We start from the raw sequence: 23974 nt of genomic DNA on the forward strand, positions 1-23974 counted from the left end.
AAATGAATTGCTGTTCGTTAGTCTCGCTAAAACTCAGTCACAAAATACATAGTACATAAAAAACGAAAAAAAAAAACAAATACCTAGATATTTTTAAAATAGAACAACCAACTAATATGTCAAATCCAATCTAATAAAATTGCATTTTAATTGCAGTTGATCGGGGAATAACTGGAAGATCTGACGAAAATCACCTGACAACAAAATCATGGCCCCACCGAAAATATTTTGGTTGTCACGAAGATCTTTCAACGTTCTGTCCAGTGCCTCCAGTGACCTCTTATGGGCCATTGTGCATTCATCCCATACAATAAATTTGCATACCTGTAGGATCTTGGCCATTGCGCTATTTTTGGCGATGTTGCAAATTGGTGTTTCAGTGATTTGCATGTTTAGTGGTAATTTCAAGGCAGAATGTGCAGTTCGCCCGCCTTCTAGCAGACTTGCAGCTATTCCAGATGAAGCCAACGCTAGAGCAACATCATTTCGCGATCCGATCCTCGCCAAAAGCAATGAAATTAAAAATGTTTTTCCGGTTCCTCCGGGAGCATCAAGGAAATAAATTCCACCAGATCCACTGTTCACAGCTTCTATCAAAGTGTCGTACGCAATTCTTTGTTGTTGATTTAACTGTGGAACATTTGTACGAACTGTTTCGGCCAATGCTTCAATGTCGTACTGATGTTCTCTTTGAAACTCGTGGTTTAATGCATCGTGCATATGACGATTAGGTGCTGTCATTACCAAACACGACAATACTTTATTTGCCATCAATAAACACATATCTTCTATCATGATCAATGGGTCATTGTAAATTTATTCATTCATTTGTATTGTAGGATTCAAAGTTTGACGGCGCACACGATGCAAAACATCCTCAGACATGTCATCTTTATACTTAACCCACAAATCTTTTGATCCGAGGGGAAACATGTCGATATGATAATCGCAAACAATATTCAATCATCAAATTCTTAAAACTTCATGCTTTATTCAATAAATACTTTTTTATTAAATACAGATTCGATTTGTTTGTTTTAAAATCATTTTATACAAGAGATTAGGTCTTTTATTTATCGATGAGGCAGTACGAAATCTACCGGGTCAGCTATAGAAGAAAGCGTGAGCGGAGCTGCGCGGGTCAGCTAGTATGTTCTTTAAATTACGAAACGTATATTGCAATATTCATTCAAAGACAGATCAACTAAATTGTATAGCACCAAGGCACATAGCATTTTAATATTATTTAAAATTACATACAAATCTTCTAAAGCCATAAAAAATCGGTCTTACTTTCATTTCTCTGATTCTGTTTAAAACGGATTTAATACTATTTTTAGCTACACGTTACCTGTCCAAATTATCTTATATCTTGTATGAACTACGGGACACTAAAAGGGTTAAAATAATAAAAGCCTAGTTAAAAACTAGGACACTGTGGCTGTAAGTTAAATGACTGTTTCATTATTTAGACACAGTCCACCACACGGCAAGTTTATAACGTCGTCGTGGTGTAAAATAATGTAAAATAGTGCTTTACGTAATCCTGTACTGCTAATACCTAGATGCGAAAGTTTGAATGAATGATTTTTCACTTTTCATGCAAAAGTACTAAATAAATGTTTATGAAATACAAACAGATACATTTATAGTTTATATCCTTACTTACGATTAAGATACTTTTTACTTCGACTTTTTTTATGCGGACAAAGTCGAACGCAAAAGGTAGCTAATGACCAAGTAAGTCGCGTGCAAAAGACGCAAAACATTAAGTAAATTGTTTCCTAACAATGTGTCTATCTTTATGGCTATAATATTTTATTGACTATCATAAATATCAGTATTCGACCTATACGAATATGAATGATTTGAATACTAAGAATTAAGCCATTATATAATAAAATGTATAAAAATTACTTAGAAGCCATTTAAGTTAGCCATTTGTACAACACTGATAAACATACATAAAAAAACATTATTGGACAACTCACACTGATTGCGAACTACGCTTAGTTCGGATCCAATAATATTTTACTTACTAGCTGACCCGCGCAACTTCGCTTGCGTCACATAAGAGAGAATAGGTGAAATTTGCCCCCGTTTTTGTAACATTTTTTACTGGTACTCTACTCCTATTAGTCGTAGCGTGATGATACATAACCTATAGCCTTCCTCGATAAATGTGCTATCTAACACTGAAAGAATTTTTCGGACTAGTAGTTCCTGAGATTAGCGCGTTCAAACAAACAAACAAACTCTTCAGCCTTATAATATTAGTATAGATTTTACTTATTACTTCTTACTTAATTCTAGCGTCCTTACAGACAACTGATAAACATACGAAAGAATACATACTTTACACTTGATATTTAAGAAATATGTTTAAAACAGAAATAGTCTACCATTCACAATCTGGAGCAAGTGGGGCTAAAACTTTATACAATAAACAATTCTGAAGGTTACAAGACCTCCACGTGAAAACAATCATAATTAGTAAATGCCTACTTTAATGATATTTATTTGTCTTGTTTATTTACACGCTACACACTTTCCTTGATTTATCGAGGCTGAACCAAAATAACTTTATTATGATGTGTACACACTATAATATATAACATTTAGATTGAAGTGATATAGTATGTTGTGTTACGGAGTATGTATGCAGCACTATAAAAATAATAAGAGTTCTTTAAAAAAATACACTTTTCTACAACTAGTTCTATTTAACACGCAATTTCAGCCTTAGCTGATATATTTATTAATCCGTAAATTAATGAAACTCTGAGTTTTTCATTCTTACAAAATATACACTGCCTGAAACTTTACTATCTGATTTATCGCATATTATAGATACTACAACATATATTTTTAGCTTTTTTTGTCTTATAGCCATTAATAGCCACGACTGGCTAAAGTGACAGCAAATGAATGAAAACAACTTTCAAAATTCCATCTGATAAGTTATCTTATACTTATCTAGAGGTGGTAAAACTGAGCCTTAGTTACCTACTATACGGTTATTGTTATTCCTTATAACGTTGTATCGAAAAACCCAGGTGTGTTCTAATTAATATGCGTACGCGGGACAATTTTCTTCACGAAATATATATTTATGTTCATTTTCATACGTTCCCCGGCCATTTTCTAACAATATTTCAACTATAATAAATACCTTAGGATTGTATTTTAGTGGAACGACACATAGAATTCCGTTCATTTTATGAGCTAGACGTGACGGCGGCCATTAAAAAAATATCGGAATAATTACGTGAAGAAAAAGTGTGGGGTCGAACAAATAGAGGCTTTTCTATTTCGTATGTATTCTGTATATATTGAAACAGTTGGAATAAATCTGTCTATTGTTATGTAACTGCGGAACTGGGAATTTCTACTTCTTTTTTATAAAACTATGCCGTTATTTTATTTTATATTTGATGAGAAGTATGCTTTGTATGCTATATTTACTGAGAGCTTATTGAAACATAGAAATGTTGGTATTCTAGAGCTTTTTCTCTAGGCTAGATTTATCCAATTAATAATTCAGTGTATTTCGAAATTAAAGTAGCTATACTAAATATGCCACTATCAAGCAAATTAGCACGCGAGGCCGCCAGAAGCAAATATTGCGTACAAGGGCTTGTACTAAGTTGTTGGACTTCAATAAATATTTGGCAAATTTTAATCAAAGCATTGCAATTAAAATAAGAATATTACCTAAGGCGCTGTCTCCACGGGCGAGAGAATCGCGACGAGTCCGCCCTCGTATCGTCGGACAATCTCCACGAACGAGCGATAATTCTGCCGCGTATCGTCGCGAGTCGTAACGGAATCGCAGAGATACCGCGGCGACTCGTAACGGTATCCCCGCGTTTTCCTTGTTTAAAAAGCTTCTCGAAACAAGAGGCAACATTGAAAATAAATGACGCTGCATTTGACAGCGCGCTCGCTGCGCGCTCGTCGCGATCGCGCGGCGGACCCGCTGCATGTCGCGGCCGACTAGCGACGATGTATTGACGTTTCGCACGCTCGTTGCCACTCGTCGTATCTCGGCGATATTATCGCCGTGTGGAGACGGTTCCATAGAGAGTGTATAGAAATACGTGGCACGACGATAATATCGCCGCGATTCTCTCGGTCGTGGAGGCAGCGCCTAAACCTGTGAATGTTACTTACCTACAATACTGTACACGAACTAAAAATAGAACGGCAAAGATAACTAGAGCAACATATAAACGGAAAATATAACTTGAATGCTCAAGGTAATCAAGCATCAAGTAGTAAAAAGTAGGAAACACAATACACGGTACTTCGCTCAAGTGAGGTTCAAACCGCACTGATTGGTAATATATCAACTTTCACCACTTGATTACTGTAATTGAATATTTGACTTCAAAGGGTAATCGCACTAATAAAATCGATCCATTAGAAAAACCGGTCTACGTGCTATACCGGTTACAAGGTATTCTAATTAAAGTGTTCGCCTAATTATCGTACCGTGATGTCGGTTTTTCAAACAACTAAACGGCTGTATAAAAATTACCATCACGTCCCTAATTATTGCTTCAAATAATTTGCAATTTTCTCAAACTGTATCTGCTACGTGTCCAGATTATCTAACTAGCACTTAAACAATCATAACATTTTACCTTTTCCCTTAGTCTTAAGAAAATTTAAGCGGAAAGACAAAAATCTTAAAAAATATTCCTCAAGAATATCGTCCCAGAGATATAATATTTTACGAAGCCTCTTTTCCTCTTAGTCCAAAAATTTTAATTTGTCAACTCACTTCTGCCTCTAATTGTTTTATGTCAACGACATTGCAAGCCAGTTCCGTATAATTAGTTGCGAAGCCGTAAGCCACATCCATGACGAAACGTTTCTCAAGATCGCTAAATTTTCCTCAACTTGTTAAAAAGTTTTCTACTGGGTAAATGTTATTTTGCCTGCAGGGTTTCGTCTGTTTAAATTACACACGTTGAATGCTTTGTGAGATGTCGGCGTCTCAGATTTAGCTTTTATGTAACTCAGTCTTACTCTCCAGCGCTTTTATAAACCCATAAATTCAAAAAGAAGTAGGTCGTGATATATGTTATACATGTTTACTTCATGTCCCGAATGTACATATGTAGTAGAACTACATAGCTTCGAAGGAAAATCGGAAATCGGCACAAATATTTGACCCCAGAATACGTAACTACAAAACAAAACTCTGGGGTACAAAATAAAAGTTTCTGGTTTTCCTTTCAACGCCTTTCTTGAGAGGCTTGAAACGGTCTTAAATCTCGTCTTAAAGTCGGATTTGACTCCTAATTTTGAGTTATTCATGTTCGAATGAAGGTACGGAGGCTAACCCACATCCCTTTTGTGATCAATGAAAAATTCTGAGAACAACGCGCCAAAGAAAATTCGGGAAAACAATTTTCTGTTGCTGTGAAACAATTTACTCTTTGTGAAATATTTGTTGGCGAATGAAGTTAAACGTTAGGAGGGTTTTTGGGTTAACTGTAGAATTTTAAGTTACTTGTGGGACATTCAGAATACCTTTGAAGTGCGCTACGTTAGGTTCCAATTTATACGTTTCTGGTCGTGTAAATAATTTCATGTGAGTTTACTTTTATTTATTGTAGGATTGGATTATACGAAGTTAAATTATATTATATTTATTTGTGGCTGAATGTGAGCACGCGTGTGCCTAATTACATTTTAGACCATTATATTTTTGGATTGCTTTATTGTTGACTTTTGTACAAATGCTTGGTGAAAATACAGTTTTAAGTTTTTTTTTTATTCTGGTTAGGGTAGCAATGAATATCATTTTCATAAGTGGTCGACTTAATTTGCATAGATAGTTAAAATAAACGGTCACGCTTACCATATTTCTCTATTTTTAATTTTCATATTCATTTAAAAATATGATTTATTTTATCTATGATTATACATAGAATAATAAGAATGTTATGCTAGAATTTTAATATAAAAAATATATAACGTAACCCTAATAAAGGTTTTAAGAAGACTATAAAAAGTTTTAGTATGAGGACTATCGAGAAAAGTAATTTTACTTATCCAGAATTATTTTTCGATAGATACTCATATGTACAGTACAAATATTTCGCCCACCAATAAAATTTCCATTAAATAAAAAAAACACCATCCAATATTTTAATCTTAGGGAAAATACAAGATAACAAATTCAACTGCACAGATATCCGAACATTTCTAAGTTGGCCTGGTGTGTAAATCGATCATAGCGGGGTTGCCAACTTTAAATTCCATTTAACTTTGTCATGCGAACGCTTGAACAACTGTCACAATGTCTTTAATGTAAAAGTTCAAACATTTCGATCGACAGAGGTCGTTAATCAAATGGAGCCGCAAAACATCCAATATTAGCTCTAAGTGGACGAATACAAATTAACGGTGGACAAAAACTGGTTAAGCTTATTATAATTTCATTTAGTACAACGCTTTTCATGGATTATAATACTAATATTATACAGCTAACCTTTGATTGGATGGTTGTCTGTTATGCTTTGTAGCAAAAAATACTCATAGAGTTTTGATTTAATACATACATCTATACTAATATTATAAAGCTGAAGAGTTTGTTTGTTTGTTTGAACGCGCTAATCTCAGGAATGTCTGGTCCGATTTGAAAAATTATTTCAGCGTTAGATAGCCTTATTCATCGAGGAAGGCTATATATCATCACGCTACGACCAATAGGAGCAGAGCTGCAATAAAAAATGTTACAAAAAAGGGAAAAATTTTTATTCATTCTGTCTTATGTGACGCAAGCGAACTTGCGCGGGTCAGCTAGTAATTAATGAAATAGTTACTCTAAATACGAAAGTTTATTTGTATGTGAGAAGAGAGAGATTTGTTACACTTCCAATCAAAAACTATTGCAGAGATTTTTATGCCAATGATTGGTACACATGCATTTTAGAACCTAAATCAACACGGAGAACTTTTTTAGCCTAGAAATTATTTTTTCATGAACGAAATCGCAGGCTACAACTAGTTATAAACAACGACTCAATTACCATACTTAATTTTGTTGAGTGAATGGATTTTGTTTAACACGTGACAAGGTGAAGGATTTAGTGGTTAATTAAAAGTATATTTATTTAGTAAATCGGCCAGTGTGAGTGTACAATGATGGCTTAGCCCGTTCTCGTTGACGTGACCTGTTATAAATGTATGCAGCTTTTATGTGGCCTGTATTTTCAAATATGAGAACATGACGGTCTACGTGGCACAGTGGTTGAGGTGGTCACCACACCATAGTGCATTGAGAGGTCGTGGGTTCGATTCCCATACGAAACAAATATTTTGTGCGATCCACAAATAATTGTTTTGGGTCTGGGTGTTATTTGTGTCCGTTGTTTATATATTTGTAAAAGTCCCCGGGACATAAGAGCAATTCTTAGTTCGAAAATTACTTCAATAAACAATTAGCCGTAGTTTTGTAAAGTTACTTTATACTAGAAAACACATAATTATTTATAATCTACACAATTCGTGCACTCCACGGCTCTCTAATAAGATGTCGTTCTATAGTAAAATGAGTGTGATGATAAATCACACACATTTTTTCAGGTTTTTTGTTTACATTATATCATTTGCTCACTAGTATTGTAGTAGTAGAGTAAAAGTAGTGTAGTAATGACTCTCGATAAATTCGGGAGGGACAAAAAAACAAACGAGGAATCCCGCACTGCGCTGGCACAGTTCATTTACAAGAGTATGTTGGTAGTTTCTGTAAGGCTTCATTTGCTAGTACTACATTTTTTTTTTACTCAATGCAACTGTTTTTTTAGCTACTATTTTCTTTTTGGTATTTTCCCGTGCATTATTATCTATTGAAGGACTAAGAGTCTACATTCTAATCTGTCCTTTGCTGTCCGAATGCTGGGCAGAAGTCTTTTTCCGGTATAAAGAAGAGGCTAAGCCTCGAGTCCAAATATATTGAAAAAAATATAAATATACCTTCGTTAATAAGTATCATGCTTTAAAATTATATTTTCGTATTAAACCTACGCATTATAAAACAAGATTCTGAGAAAAATCTTGTTGTTGTAAACTCAATTATGTATACCAGAAAATACAAAATATTTTCTGAGGGAAAATTGTATGGGAAATCAAACGCTCCTGTTTGTGCGAAAAATCGCTAATGATCGACAATTTTTCCTTTCTCATCATCTTATAAACCAACCAGTTAATCAATACGACTCTACCTGTGTACAATCTTTCATCGCCTATTTCAACTCTATAAGGGTTGATTTTGAAAAAATAGTACCTACCCTAATTGCAACTGCAAATCTCAATCTATCACTGTACAAAATTTTATAAAAATCAGTTCAGTGGTTTAGCCCTAAACATGACAGACAGATAAGTAAACAAACAAACTTTCGCATTTACATATATTTATATGGGTATTTCTGCTTGCTACTCCAGGTATGTATAAATATACCTATTCGAAATACTTGTTATTATATTCGTAACAAAAGATCTCATTACTGAATATGTGAATGGCACATGTAATAATCAAGCCTCATTTCTAATTAATATGTGCCTGAAATAACTTTTCGTCGAATTGGTCAACCGATATACTACCTATAAATACCTCGAACTAAAACCATTTTTACGGCCACCCTTCTATAAAAAGTCCTCGATAATTTTGCTTAATACACTAGATCATGTAAGACCAGTAAATGCAACGGAGCGCCTCAAACGGTTCACTATACTGAGCAAGTGCCGTTTGAAATTTTTATAACTTTCCTTGCAGTAAAAAAATTAAAGTATTCATCTAGTTAAGCTATTTTCCAACGCCAATCGTCCCTGTTTTTTGCCAATTATCCAGATCAGTCTGAAAAACTGATTGTCACAAGCCTCTCTAAAACTTATTTTTAGGCAGTATTGTTAGCTTCTTCAGAATTAATTTCTGTAACTTTCAAGGCGATCAGAGATTCATATTTAAAATGTGCTTCATAATCAGTTTCTATGGCACCCACTAAGTACGCTAATCAAATTTTCATAGATTTTTTTCTATAGTCGATAGTAATAAAAAAGATGATCGGAAACGACATTTTACCCCGATACACGATTGGATCGGACAAATCTCTCAACAGTTTAAAATGCGGACGACAACGAATAACTAGTGCACTACCAAGTTTATATTTCAAATAATGGTTAATACAAGGTATACAATATGTACTACACAATAATAAATTTATATGTTGTATGAAAAATCTCAACACCTAAAAAAATCATACAAAAGTCCACGCAACACAGTATAAAATTGATATTTTATATAAAAAATACTACAATAGAAAACCCGACATACAGGTACATTTGAAGCTTAAACTTCGATTCGTATTCCGACCACCAGCCCCACGTACAATGCAATACTTCGATACATGTAATCTAAACTTAGAAGCTTGTACTGCTCTACTCATATTATCTTTGCAAGAGAGTAGTATTGTTTCTTTTATTAATTTTAATTTGGAAAGTTATTATAGCAGTCCTGTTTTAGCCGTTGAAAATCTCCTTATCTTGTAGTTAATAATTTTAAGTGCAAAGTCCAAAAGATGGGTATAGAACAAAATTACTACGAGTTCTTTAAACTATTTTTTTTATTTATGCAAGTCTGTAGTTTTTGATACGTGAGTGGACCGACAAGAATTTCTCAAAAATTTCCCGGAATTAGTAGTCCTGCGCCTGACCTCTCACTGGTCGTTTCGGTTTAGCCGTCTCATCGGGCTATGACAGTAAAGGAATATAGAATGTAGCTGTATATTGATCACACACTTGGACACTATAAAAACAAAGTCATGCACAGTTAGCCGCCGTAGCCGAATATCGGCCATCGTTAATATTCAATATTTCTTATTTATTTTTTGCAAGACATTGCTCCAATATGCTAGTCAATTTATTATGTACCTATCTTGATGAACTGATCAACAAACTTAAAAAACCTTGATTATACACTTATCACTAGCTGTCAATCGCGGCTTTTCTCGTTGTATTTTTTGTAGACAAATCTCTGTTACTCCTGGTATTTACCGTAAAAGTCCCATTATAATCAGCCCAGCCGTTCTGAAGATAGCCAGAACACAAGGAAGTTTATGCTTGTAGTTACATGCTAATACATATTTTGACATTAAGTACATATTGATATCTGAATTTTATTTATTAAAATAGCTTTGTCAGTCGTTACCAAATATATTTTTTCTTTTACATCGTTTAATACTGTCGCAAACAGTCTTCGAAGCAATTAAATGTATCTCGTATATTCCGATAATTAAAATGTCAAACACAACACATGTTATTACCTCGAAAATTCTCTGCCTTAACATAAACCATGTAATACATCAAGCAGAAAGAATTGTAGTTTTTCAAGTATATTAAATGCCGAGGAATTAAAACCATCATCCTTTTTCTAAGTTGGCTGAAAACAATGCCAACCCGACGTGCCTTACACCCTCAGGTTTAAAACATTGTTATAAAATATTAGTTTTTAAACATAAAGGAGATTTTTAATTAAAACGAGAACGTTTTTGAAACAAAAAATCACAAAAGCGTTTGAAATGATTGACCGATAGTAAAAAGTAGACTTTGCTTCTAATTAATAATTGTCCAAGCTTCTATTAGTACGTAAAAAACAATATCTATGCGCAGATTACATTCTACTAGCATATTAATAAGCAATTAATTTTTGCTTTAAAAGTTTACCGGTTTGCAGTGATAGGAAAAAACTATTAATCCATGTATGGTGACTTAAGACACGTAAAAAAAACACTGACTGGTCATGTTCCTTGTCTGAGGAGGTATTTACTTACGCACACATACACACATATACTCTCATATACTCACAAACACAGAAACAGACACACATACACAAGTTAAGGAGTGTCAAAAGCGCCTAACGTGGATTTCATAGGGACAAAAGAGACTGAAAGGCATAAAAACATTACCAAGTCTCCATATTTGATTTAAAAAGTGGTCAAATACATATGTTTGATGTCGGGTCTTAGACTATCTTTGTGCTAAATTACATCAAACTTTAGGTTTAGGTTCAGCAACTTAGGCGTAGTACTAAGCGAAGCGGAAAGCCGGGTCTTTGCATTTTTCATTTACTAGCTGGTCCGCCGAACGGCGTACCGCATAATGAATTAATGACTGAATAATATTTTTGATTTTTGCATTTTTTTAATTTTTTCTTCCTGTAAGAACCAACCAACAAGGATATTATAAAAAAAAGAATAAGTGTGTTTAGTGTGGTTCAGCAATTCCTGAATTTACTGCTTAGCAACACATTTGGCGATTCATTTTTCGATTTTTATATAATAATGTAAGAAGAAGATTAGCGATTATTTATTTTCCTACAGCAGGCAATACATTCTCTCACACACAATCTCGTACTGACTTACTCTATAAACACACACACACACACGCCGTCATGCACTAGACACACACATTCAAGCATAGCCACCCACAATCAAATGATTAGTTCTCGAAATATTGAATTATGTCATGATTTACCATAGAGGCATGATTCATGTTTCCCCTAACTCATTATAGAATGTTATTTTTATGAGTTCATAAGTTTGTGTTATTATTTAAGTTGTAGTATATTACTCATTGTAATGAGAACATTGGCATTTCAATACCTATTTTTAACAATGCTTATTCACATTATTAGCTTTTATATGAATCTATTAAAAAAAACTAAACACTACTTGTACATACTTAATCTTTAGAGAATTATTTTTCCAGTTTCTATACGTATCAATCAAATTTCAATCCCTGCTAGCACCTTTCTATGAGGTAAATCAATAACCCCTGGTTTCTGCGGTACATTTAACGATAGTTTATCTGTTCAATAGCGTCAAAACTTATACAAAAAAACTCTATTGAATAGATAAACTACCGCTAAATGTCCTCAGAAACCGAGGGTAACTGTTTTTTGGTATGAAAAACCCAAAATATGAGTTAAAAAACGAAGCTTAGCGTTTTTAACAATAGTTAATACGGGTACAAAGAATACCAACAAAAACGTTTCAATTTTAACAAACACTGATATCTTTAACTAGAATCAGTACCAAGAATTCTCATTCGTGAATCAGTTTAACCATCCAATATGTATCTATTTCCGTTCGAAGCATCGTAACATATCCTGACATATTACGAGACGTCCAACATTCGATTCCGAGTCGAGACATTCACATACATATTCGAAGCGGATATGAGAGTCACGTGAACATGTCAACTTTACTGCTTGCATGTCTGAACATCGCATGGAAGGAAATGCTTGCTTCTTTTGCATATGACTTTGCGCATTTTACAGTCTTCACACGTCGGCTACAGTGAGGTTTATTTCCTTTAATACTGTTTAGTTCTTAGGATCGGATGTCAGCTAAAAAATACTAAAACTAAAGTTTTACAACTATCGTCCATTGTCTAAGTCTTGACGTCGAATTTTATTATTTCTGCCTGTCTTATGGTTAGTGGCCAACCTAGTATCAAAGTTTTTCAAGCCGCCCGAAAGGCATTTGATATGGCTTAACGACTGTTATTTTAATTTACAACTACCGGGACCAGCTCCGAGACGCTCAAAGCTTCAAATAACACTATGCGGTCACCCATCTATAGAAAGACCGCGTCAACTGTTGCTTTACCGACCGGTGAGTATTTTATTGACATTACCCCAATGATTCGAATGACTTATACGACAAGGTGGTTTGTGCAAAGTACTTTTTTTTTTCATTCCGCAGTGCATCCATAGCAATGTACTTTGGAAGCAGTAATGGTTCCATGCGATAGGGTTAGGAGGGGTCAAATCAAAACGTTTTGGACAATTTTTAAATACGACATTTAATGGCTTGACCAGCATATCGTTTGTGATTGAGATTATAGTCATATGATTTGATGTAGGACCCATTTGGGGATATCCCCTACCCTGGAGCCACTTGTATGAAAACATTAATTACATTTTTACTTAGAATCATACATTCGGGCAGACAATCTACAGAGTAATAGCGAAGAATGAATCCTCACCTGCCAGTGAAGCAAGCACTGAGTTATGAAACTAATTAAATAATGTTCCGAACTAAGATTATTTGAATACTATATACAGCAGCGTTCTACGGAATATCCTTTGTGCACATAATGACTAAGACCTGCCCCACATTCTGCTATGGCATCTCTTACAGCCTTTCTGCTGGTAACGAGGTCTAGACGTTTACGTTTAATTAATAGAATAACTTAGAATATTGTGTTAAGTTTCGTGTTTATTTGTAGGTGTGTACTGTTGTGGAATTGAAATTGTTGTTAGCTTGTATCGCCCCGTGAAAAACTAATATAAATATCACTATGGGTGGACTTTAATTTCGGAGATTTGTTATGGTAGGTGTAAGATTCTAAGTAGTAAAGTATTTTTTGTTTTTACACAAGATCCAGGGCAGGGTGAGTGGATATCCTCTAATGGGTCGATCGTCAATCCTATGACTATCATCAACCTCTCTACACTTGTAATTAATCAATACGTGATATGACCTACGTAGCGTTCGTTTAATTGAACATATTATTATTTCTGATTATTTTGCAATCGTCAACATTGCTGAAAATTAATATAAATATAACTATCTGATTAAATACGAATTAGTTTAGATTTTTTTTCAGTTTTAAAAATGCATAAGCAAGTGTTATAAATTAACCAAAAATAGATCTGTCATTGTCAAATATTGTTAATCTTACAATAAACGACCAATCCAATATCATAATTGTTCAAGCCCAAAGGTCATTGACACCTAATAAAACATATGTTCAACTGAAGGAGGGAAATATTTAATCGATCGTATCCCTTATCAGCTACCCGTCAAGACGTGAAATGATGGCCATCGGTCCCACCGAAGGCCATAAAACATTCTCTTCGTTATTTATCGATATCACTTTTTATTGGTTTAGCTGTCAAATAATAACACTTACATTTTATACAATTTTGCAAACTTCTTACTGAATTAAATACTCGTTTGTTTTTTTCTGTATGACGATCCCGTGCCGCTCTGGCCGCATACAAAATTTAAGAATTTTGGAAAGAAATTACTATATTTGATTAGTTTATTATTGACTAGCTGACCCGCGCAACTTCGCTTGCGTTACATAAGCGTTAAAAATTTTCCCCGTTTTTGTAACATTTTTCACTGGTACTCTGCTCCTATTGATCGTAGCGTGATGATATATAGCCTATAACTTTCCTTGATAAACGGACTATCTAACACTGAAAGAATTTTTCAAATCGGACCAGTAGTTTCTGAGATTAGCGCGTTCAAACAAACAAACAAACAAACAAACTCTTCAGCTTTATAATATTAAAGTATAGATATGAATCTTAACAGCTTATTTTCTTCAGTACGTGATATATTATCACGTACTGAAGAAAATAAGCTGGTCAAAATATGACATGATAACTTGAGAGTCGATAGGTATAATCATGTCTGGGTATAAAGTATCAAGACTGGGGTCTTCAACTATCTAACGACATCCATGAACCATATTTAATTTGATCAAACTTCATTCAACAGTATTTACATGAACTTAATAAATATACTAACGCTCTGCCTTATGAACCTTGGCATTAGCAACATTAGTGGGATATAAAGATCCTACTAATATTATAAATGCAAAAGTTTGTAATGTATGTATGGATGTTTGTTACTCTTTCACGCAAATACTACTAAACTAATTACGATGAAATTCTGTATATAGGGAGCTGAAGACAGAGAATAACACATAGGCTACTTTTTATCCCGGAATTCCTAAGGAATCGGGATTTACACGGGAAGGGTTTTCACGCGGGCGAAGTCGCGGGCGACCTCTACTATTACATAAAGTAAAGCATTTACAAAAGAAGTAGGATAAAATAATAGATTTTTAATATTTAATTCTTATTCTTAGTACGGATTAAACTAATAGGACAAAGAAAAACTTGAAGGTAATCTTAAAATCTTACCGTCTTTGATAGTAACATGAAGTTAATTAAAGAAATGTCAGCCTGAGTGCCCTGAACCGGGGCTTTTAGACAGAACTAAAAATCTTAATTTAAAATGTATTTAAATATTTAATATAATATTACTTAGCCGCTTTTAGGGCCAGCGCAGAGAGACCGAGTGATTAATCTCATTACTTTGCGCGGTTTTATTTCCTGCTTCTAAAATGCTATAAGATGTGTGTTCGTTGACCCTTAGTGAATACCAATCCATAATCATGATATAATGTTACGGAAGCATGTTTGCTTGCCTTTTTTTATATAAAAAAGAACGGAAGATTTGGACTTTTTTTACCTAACTAATTCTTATTATTAATTAATTGATCGCCTCCGTGGTTAAAGGGGTCGCCACGCCACTAATAGTGCGTCGAATTGCGTCGAGAAGTCTCAGATTCGATTCCCACGCGAAACAATTATTGGTGCGATCCACATATTGTTGTTTCAGTACCTCGATTCTCTACCACTATCGACTACCGACAACCGAACTGTCATCGAGAAATTTTGTATGAAAATCTGATCAGCGCCTCTGACGGGTGTCGTAGGAAACATTTTGGCAGTACATTCTAAATGTCAAAATTTCGATAGCTAGCTGGTTGTCGGTAGTCGATAGTGGTAGAGAATTGAGCTACAGTAGCTCAATTCTCTACTACTATCGACTACCGACAACCGAACTGTCATCGAGAAATTTTGTATGATATTCTGATCAGCGCCTCTGACGGGTGTCGTAGGAAACATTTTGGCAGTACATTCTAAATGTCAAAATTTCGATAGCTAGCCGGTTGTCGGTAGTCGATAGTGGTACAGAATCGAGGTACAGGTCTGGTTGTACTTTGTTTTGTTTTGTTGTACTTTGAAAACAAATTCATCTTATATTATAATTTATCGGGACTTATCCCCGCGACACAAGATGAATTAATTATAAGAGCACGAATTGTCATTCTAAAAAAAACTATTTCCCTTGCGGCCGAAGTCGCGAGTAACACCTTCTATGCTCAAAAATAAGAATAAAAAAACAAAAACAAATTACGTAATAAGACAATCAAATTCTTGTCTGAAAACATTTATACGCCATTAAAAATGTAAAGTTATATGACGTCCTTTACTTATATAATTCACAAATACCATGTCCTATACAATAGACACCTTAGGCCTCTGGTACTGTTCAAAACAATAGTGTTTTCTAAAATATGTTATTTAAATAATACCGAAGAATTACCGTGGATAATCTAACAGCCAAAAAAATTAAGTTCCGATCAGCAAATTTATTGTAAAAAAATTCAGCTCCGAAAAAACTCTGAATAATTAAGCAGAAACGCACACGAAAAAATGAATTATTGTTATTATTGGTGAGGTATCTTAATGAGGAATTCAAAATAAAAAAAATGTATATGACATAATATACATATATTGTTTACTGGTGGACTATATGTGTAATATCACGTGTGCTGGCTCTAAAAAGTTGGCGCTAGCTTAACTATCGAAGAATATTTAATTAGGCGGAAAATTCTACCTTCAATAGCCTAGTCGTATGGTATTGTTGAAGCTGAATATATAAAGGACTGTATTTGCGTTCTACAATCAGTCGACATTATACCCGAAAGAAGTCAACATGAAGTACTATTTCTTATTTTTGGTGAGAATTCTTTATTAATTATCTAATACCTAAATAAATTTAACCCATTAATGTCCTACTGCTGGGCAAGGGTCTCCTTCCGTCATGAGGGAGGGGTTAGGCCTTGAGTCCACCACGCTGGCCAATTATTATTGCAGGTTGGGATTACTTATCTACTTTACCTTATTAATTTGCATTTATTAATCTTAGATTATACTTTTATTCATAAAAACCTCCTATTGTCATTGCCTTTTCAATAGCGTTTTTTATATGAGTTTAAACGCTATTGAACAGATAAACTACCGCTAAATGTACTCAGAAACCGGGCGTTAGATAAGTAAGATTTACTTCTAAATCCTCTTTACCTGTTTGTTGCTAGAGCAACTGCTAGTTAAATTCTAATACATACATTTTGTTCTTCGTTGTGCATGCCTTAGGTGATTGAGAATTAATAACTCAAAATTAACAATTCAACGTCCTACGCCTATGGATAATACTACTTAACTATTAAAGGATATATAATTTTATTTAAGTTGGTACTCAGCTATTAAAAAAAATCTATTAAAACAGCTATTCAAATAATTTTATTTAACTTTGTATGCGCCCTGCGAAGCAAAGGTTCTTTTCCGCGTTTATTTCCGCTCTCGCGTTGATTTTCCGACCCGTCTGTTACTAGGTCTTTTTATTCAAGAAAATTCAAATATGACGTAAAATAACTAGAAAAGAAGTGGAATATAAGACGCTGACCAGTTTTTTGACAAAATAGATTAGTTCTCATTTATATTTTCTAAATAATAACTCGCATAATAATTATAATTATTCGCGCAGGTAGCGGTAGTGATATTGGCCTGGAGTCAGGAAGGCGTCGCGGATAACGATACTGAATATTCTGAAATAGCTATATATAACACGCAAGAACGCTTACTTAATGTCACGGATTATACCTTTAAATTTAAAATTTGAAAATTATACCTTTTACGAGTAGATAGACACTAAAATAAACTAGTCGTTGTATTTGTCACAAGTCATTTTATGTTTTAAACCCTGTTTGATTTAAAATGTATATGTTTCTACTTCAGTAATAAAGTTTATTTATACGAAAAATATAAGTTTATTTTTATCATTCATAGACCAATAGATCGATTCTATACTACTATCGACTACTTACAACCGGCTGAAAATCTGATCAGCGCCTCTAACGGTCGTCGTAGGAACTATTTTGACAGTACATTTTAAATGACAATCTCTCGATACTCGACAGTAAGGTACCGTCTATAGCGAATCGCGCTACTAATTATAATTATTCGCGCAGGTAGCGGCATTGATATTGGCCTGGAGTCAGGAAAGCATCGCGGACGACGACACTGAATATTCTGAAATATATAACAATAACATGAACACTTTAGCTATAAATAACACGCTAAATAATTACTTAATGCAATGGTTTGGTGAAAATCATACCTCTTTTGGGTAGACACTACTCATAAAATAAAATAATTGTTTTACATCTCATTTTATGTTTTAAACTCTGTTTGATTTGATATTGATATGTCTCTACTTCAGTAATAAAGATTATTAATAAAAAAAAATATTTTTATTTTTAAAGATTATAAAACCAACCAATTGCTATTTCAAGAACTCCGAAACGCGAAAACGCGCGATTTTTATTCTACAATTTGACGAAATAAATCGCTGAGTTGATAAATTTGAAAAAATAGCTGCAGTAGTGAGAAATGTGCAATGGTCTTTATTTCAGTATTAAAATAAAAGTAGGTTTCTAATTAGCGCTAGCGTGGTGAACTAAAACTAGGCGCCATTCTTAGAAATTAACGAGACATTTTTTTTCCAACCCATTATCCACTGTTGAACAAATGAACTCTCATTTAGTTAAAGGTCGGTAGATAGCTAAAGGGGTAATTTAAAACAAATATTGACTATCGGCAACCGGCTGACTATCGACAAGTTTTATATGAAAAACATTTGAAATGTTAACCCGACGTTTAGCGCAGTGCACCGCACGCTTAAATGTTTGTGTGATGAAGACGAGTATCTGTACTAAGCCTGGTTGTTAATTTATCTAAATATATAAGTATGTACTTAGAAGTACATAAGTGTGTATATCAGTGATTATTGTTAACGTTATACACTCGATACTACTCAATAGTACCAATTGTAGAAAATAAAAACTTTATTTGTTTGTAGGTTGCAGTAATCTTACTGACTTGCTCTATTAAATATAGTTCATCAGTACCTCGATTCTCTACCACTATCGACTACCGACAACCAGCTAGGTATCGACATTTGACATTTAGAATGTACTGCCAAAATGTTTCCTACGACACCCGTCAGAGGCGCTGATCAGATTTTCATACAAAATTTCTCGATGACAGGTCGGTTGTCGGTAGTCGATAGTGGTAGAGAATCGAGCTACACAATGTGATCATGATAATGATTATGGAAATATTAGAGAAGATTCGATATTAAGCGGCGTGAACCAGCAATCAGCAAGAAATAAGACAAGTTTTCTCAAAAAGCTTTGCATGATGCTGTCGGGTTGAACGTCTTAAGATGAAACATAATATAGATTACAGAATATGTCAGCTGAAAATTATATTACCTATAACAGACCATTTTTTAAATATACTGGTCCGAAATAATCTTTTCCAAATAATACAATTGGATTACAAATCTAGTGTAAAAACCAAAATAAGAAAGTGAAACAGCACATAGTATGTTATGATAAAATATTTTAAAATGTATCATTAAGTGTTTTTCTTCTGTGTATATCGTGTTCTATATTTGGTTAGAAGTTTTAAATAATTTAAAAATAAAAAGTAGAGTAAATAAGAAGTAGAAGTAAGAGTAGCGTTTGGCATTCATAATTACTTAAAGTGAACAGTTTTAAGCAGCACGCTGATCAGCTTTTCACAAAAAAAAACTTGATAGTTACACGACTATCGATAGTCAACAGTAGTACGGAATCACCTCTCAGTTTCGAATATTTGACATTTTAAAGTAGACATTGCGGAATACGATCACGATAGTCATACCTGAAAGTGTAAGCAGAGGTGTATAAAATACACTCACTAGCCATTAAAAATGTTATTATTACATAATATAAATAATAATAAATTTAACTCATTAATATCCCACTGCTGGGCAAGGGTCTCCTCCCGTAATGAGGGAGGGGTTAGGCCTTGAGTCCACCACGCTGGCCAAGTGCGGGCAATAATAATAAAATAACAATATATATTAATAAAGCCACACTATATACTATTAATACTCTAGATATATATAAATAATACGCTAAATAATTATAATTATTGGCGCAGGTAGCGGTAATGATATTGGCCTGGAGTCAGGGAAGCATCGCGGACGACGATACAGAATATTCTGAAGTTATTAGCAATAACATTCATGCTCTATCTATAAATAACACGCTAGAGCGCTTACTTGAAGCCTTGGCTTCATGAAAATTATACCTTTTATGGGTAGATAGACACTACCCATATAATAAACTAGTTGTTGTATTTTTCACATGTCGTTTTATGTTTTAAACTCTGTTTCACTAATAAAGATTTATTAATATAAAATATATTAGTTTATTTTTATCATTCATATTAGACCAATAGATCGATTCTCTACTACTATCGACTACCGACAACCGGCTAGTCATCGAGAAATTTTGTATGAAAATCTGATCAACGCCTTTAACGGTCGTCGTAAGAACTTGCCATTTACCGTGCCCAGCAATTATTTAGAAATATTGTAATATAAATTAGAAACGGTCAAATACTTAGCCCTACCCGAGGACCAAACTTGAGACCTTATGATTAGCTGATATTTTAATTTAGGAAGAAGTAATTTGTTTTTTTCCTTATTGTTTGTACAGGTGGGAGTTATTTTACTAGCTTGTTGGCTAGAGTACTGTTCAGCAGAAGACAATATTTTAAGGGACACTATAATCGGCGCCGGTAACAGGAAAGGACCACCGTACCTAGCCACTCTTTCCCAGATGTTTTTCGATCCAGTACAAACAAACACTACAAAATAAAATTAAATGTAAAGCATAGTTACATAATGTTGTAGATTTTTTTAATTAAAAAAATTGGAAAAGCACAAATTTCTTTGTTAAAATGATTTTTCTACCATTATTGAACAATTTTGTGTGAAAAGCTAATCAGCGGCCCTGCGTATTCCGTCAGCACTATTTTCTTCAAAATTATATGAAAGGTCAAACGCCGAAACTGGATAGTATTGAGTACTATAGAGTATCATCGCAGATCAATCGGAGTCTAATCTATACTAATATTATAAATATATAATATGAAAAGCCTTTGTTGCAGTCGGGCAAAAATGTTGTCGGTCTTTTCTGTTTATCTTTTTTTAATTTTCTCAATGACATGGGACCAACATCATTAATTGCGAAACGTAGGTGTATTTCATACACATACATTACACCTTCTTCCAATTTACTGTGCCGGGCAATTATTTAGAAATATTGTAATATAAATTACTTGATCGAAACGATCAAATACTTTGCCCTACCCGAGGATCGAACCGGAGACCTTATGATTAGCTGATACATTAATTTATGAGGAAGTAATTAGTTTTTTTTTTCTTATTGTTCGTACAGGTGGGAGTTATTTTACTGGCGTGTTGGCTAGAGTACTGTTCAGCACAAGACAATGTTATAAGAGAGTACACAATCGGCGGGAATGGAATGGGACCACCGTTCCTAGCCGCTCTTTCCCAGACATTTCTCGGTCCGGTACAGACGAACGCTACAAAATAAAATTAAATGTAAAGCGTAGTTACATAATGTTCTAGATTTTGTAATTAAAAGAATTGAAAAACACATATCTCTTTATTAAAATGTTATACAATCAATTTTCTACCATTATTCAATAATTTTGTGTGAAAGCTAATCAATAGCGCGATTCTGTGTCGAGTATCGTAAGTTAGACATTTAGAATGTTCTGCTAAAATAGTTTCTACAACGTCCGTCAGAGGCGCTGATCAGATTTTCATACAAAATTTCTCGATGACAGGTCGGTTGTCGGTAGTCGATGATAGTAGGGAATCGAGCTACAATCAGTGCCTCTTTCGCAACAGTCCCATACACTACAAACCGCCACAGAGGCATTATGTTATGTATATATGTAATATGTTTTATTAATTGTTCATACAGGTTGTAGCAGTGTTACTTGCTTGCTGTATAAAATACAGTACCGCAGATGATGCTGATGATATTGCTCATATATCGGACACTTTACAAGCCAGTATGGACAAACAGGCGAGGGTATCGGCCAGATTTTACAATAAGATCTACATGATGCAACAGGGTCAAACGCCTAAAGACGAAACAGAATAATATTAAACACATACCTTTAGTCACTCTAGCGAAATATTTGTCAAGACAAGGTGTACTAATATCAAGTTTCGAAATTAAAATTATATTTATACTATGTGGGTATTATTTGTCCCCTTGGTTTGATCAAAATTCTTTCTTTGCGGATGCCTACGTCATAAGATCTTCCTGCATGCCAAAGATCAGCTGATCCGTCCAGTGGTTTGAGCTGTGCGTTGATAGATCTCTATGTTAGTCAGTCGCCTTTGAGTAATATTATTTAGATTTATTTTTCTTCGCTGGCACCCGGTTCAATATTACGTCGTTGAGTTAGGGATTACTTACCGGTTTTCTAAGAATTACTGGATAGCAAATGTCCAAGTTTCCAAAATCAATTTTTATGCCTATTAACGTTTCTTTAAGCTGCTGTATTGCGTTTCGCTTCTGGTAGGAAGTAAATTCTACATATAAGAATATTAAAGATAGCATACCCCGTAGCTTAAATTGCAAGGAACTCTTGGTTGCCTGAGAGGTCTTTGATAATTTCTTGAAAGAATGCTAAACTTGGCTAGCCTTATCTTTTTCCGGGTAGTATCCTTTTCCATCGGCAGGACAGTAGCACAATTCTCTACAGCAGTGGTTGCCAACCAGTAGTCCGAAATATGGCCAAAATATGGTCAGCGAATAATTATAAAATTCAAAATCTTCAGGATGGTTCTTACACTTTATTTTTAATATATGTACTTACATAGTGGTCCCTGCTAACAAGAATAACATAAAAGTGGTCCCAGACTAAGAAAAGGTTGGGAACCCCTGCTCTACAGTCTGCATTGTTGAATATCCGGAAGCTTGACATTAAAAATGTACTGCAAAATTATCTCGATGACAAGCCGTTGTCGGTAGACGATAGCGGTAGAGTATCGCGGTACCGACAACCGGCTTGTCATCGAGAAATTTTGTATGAAAAACTGATCCGCGCCTCTGACGGGCGTCATCGGAACTATTTTGGCAGTACATTCTAAATGTCAAGAAAAAGACTTTTGATACTCGGCAGTACCGAACAGAATCGCGTTACAGTAATATAGTTTTATAAGTTTTATTATTTGTTGGCACAGGTTGCAGTACTGGCTTGCTGTATTAAATACAGTTTAGCAGAAAACGATGACGATCTTGATCCTTCAACGGATACAATATCAAACAGTATGGACAAACTAGCGAGGTCAACGTATTTCAATATGATCTACAAGACGCTACAAGGTCTGACTCCTAAAGACGAAACAGAATAGTTTTGAATTATATAGTGAAATATTTCAACCACAATCTTCAATTCTCGTAGTTAAAAATTGGAAGCAAAAGTTAATATTTTTGAGGTATCATTATAAATTGTTAGAGTATTCAATTAACTTGTACCTAATTACATGAAACAAAATTTTCAACTGTATAATTATTTATAACCCGCACTTGGCCAGCGTGGTGGACTCGGGCCTAAGCCCTCCCTCATTACGGGAGGAGACCCTTGCCCAGCAGTGGGACAGTAATGGGTTAAATTTATTTATTTATTTTTTATTTATACTTTCATTCACTTTTACTCCTGTCCCATAATGTCTCACAGTAAAATAATTTCTTTATTTCTATTTTACAAAAATATACACCAATAAACCACCAGATTATTTCATTAATATGTTTCTGAGAATGAGAGACCTAGGTAGGGTTGTCAGATGGCCGAGATTTCCGGGATTGTCCCGGAATTTTTCCCGTGTCTCGTAATTTTACTCTGCTGGGAATTAAAAAATACTTGTTTTTCCTAAGCTACAATGCAGTCTGTAGTCTCGGACCGGAGACCAAAACTCTGATTTCTTTCGTGGTCCCAGAAATGTTCCCGAAACAATCAGCCTGGATCTGGCAACGCTTCTCGAAGGCCCTTCTACTAGCATATTCAGACCTGAGTAGGCCGCAACCG

The 23974-nt window shown here is 34.4% G+C and overlaps 1 protein-coding gene across 4 annotated transcripts in view; it reads left to right on the top strand.

The window, feature by feature from the left end:
* The window catches only part of LOC142980972 (nephrin-like), a 173831-nt gene that overhangs the window by 48897 nt on the left and 100960 nt on the right, over window positions 1-23974 (top strand). The gene's annotated exons all lie outside the window — the stretch shown is intronic.

This window comes from Anticarsia gemmatalis, chromosome 19 (assembly GCF_050436995.1).
Source record: "Anticarsia gemmatalis isolate Benzon Research Colony breed Stoneville strain chromosome 19, ilAntGemm2 primary, whole genome shotgun sequence".
In the NCBI taxonomy this organism is placed as follows: domain Eukaryota; kingdom Metazoa; phylum Arthropoda; class Insecta; order Lepidoptera; family Erebidae; genus Anticarsia; species Anticarsia gemmatalis.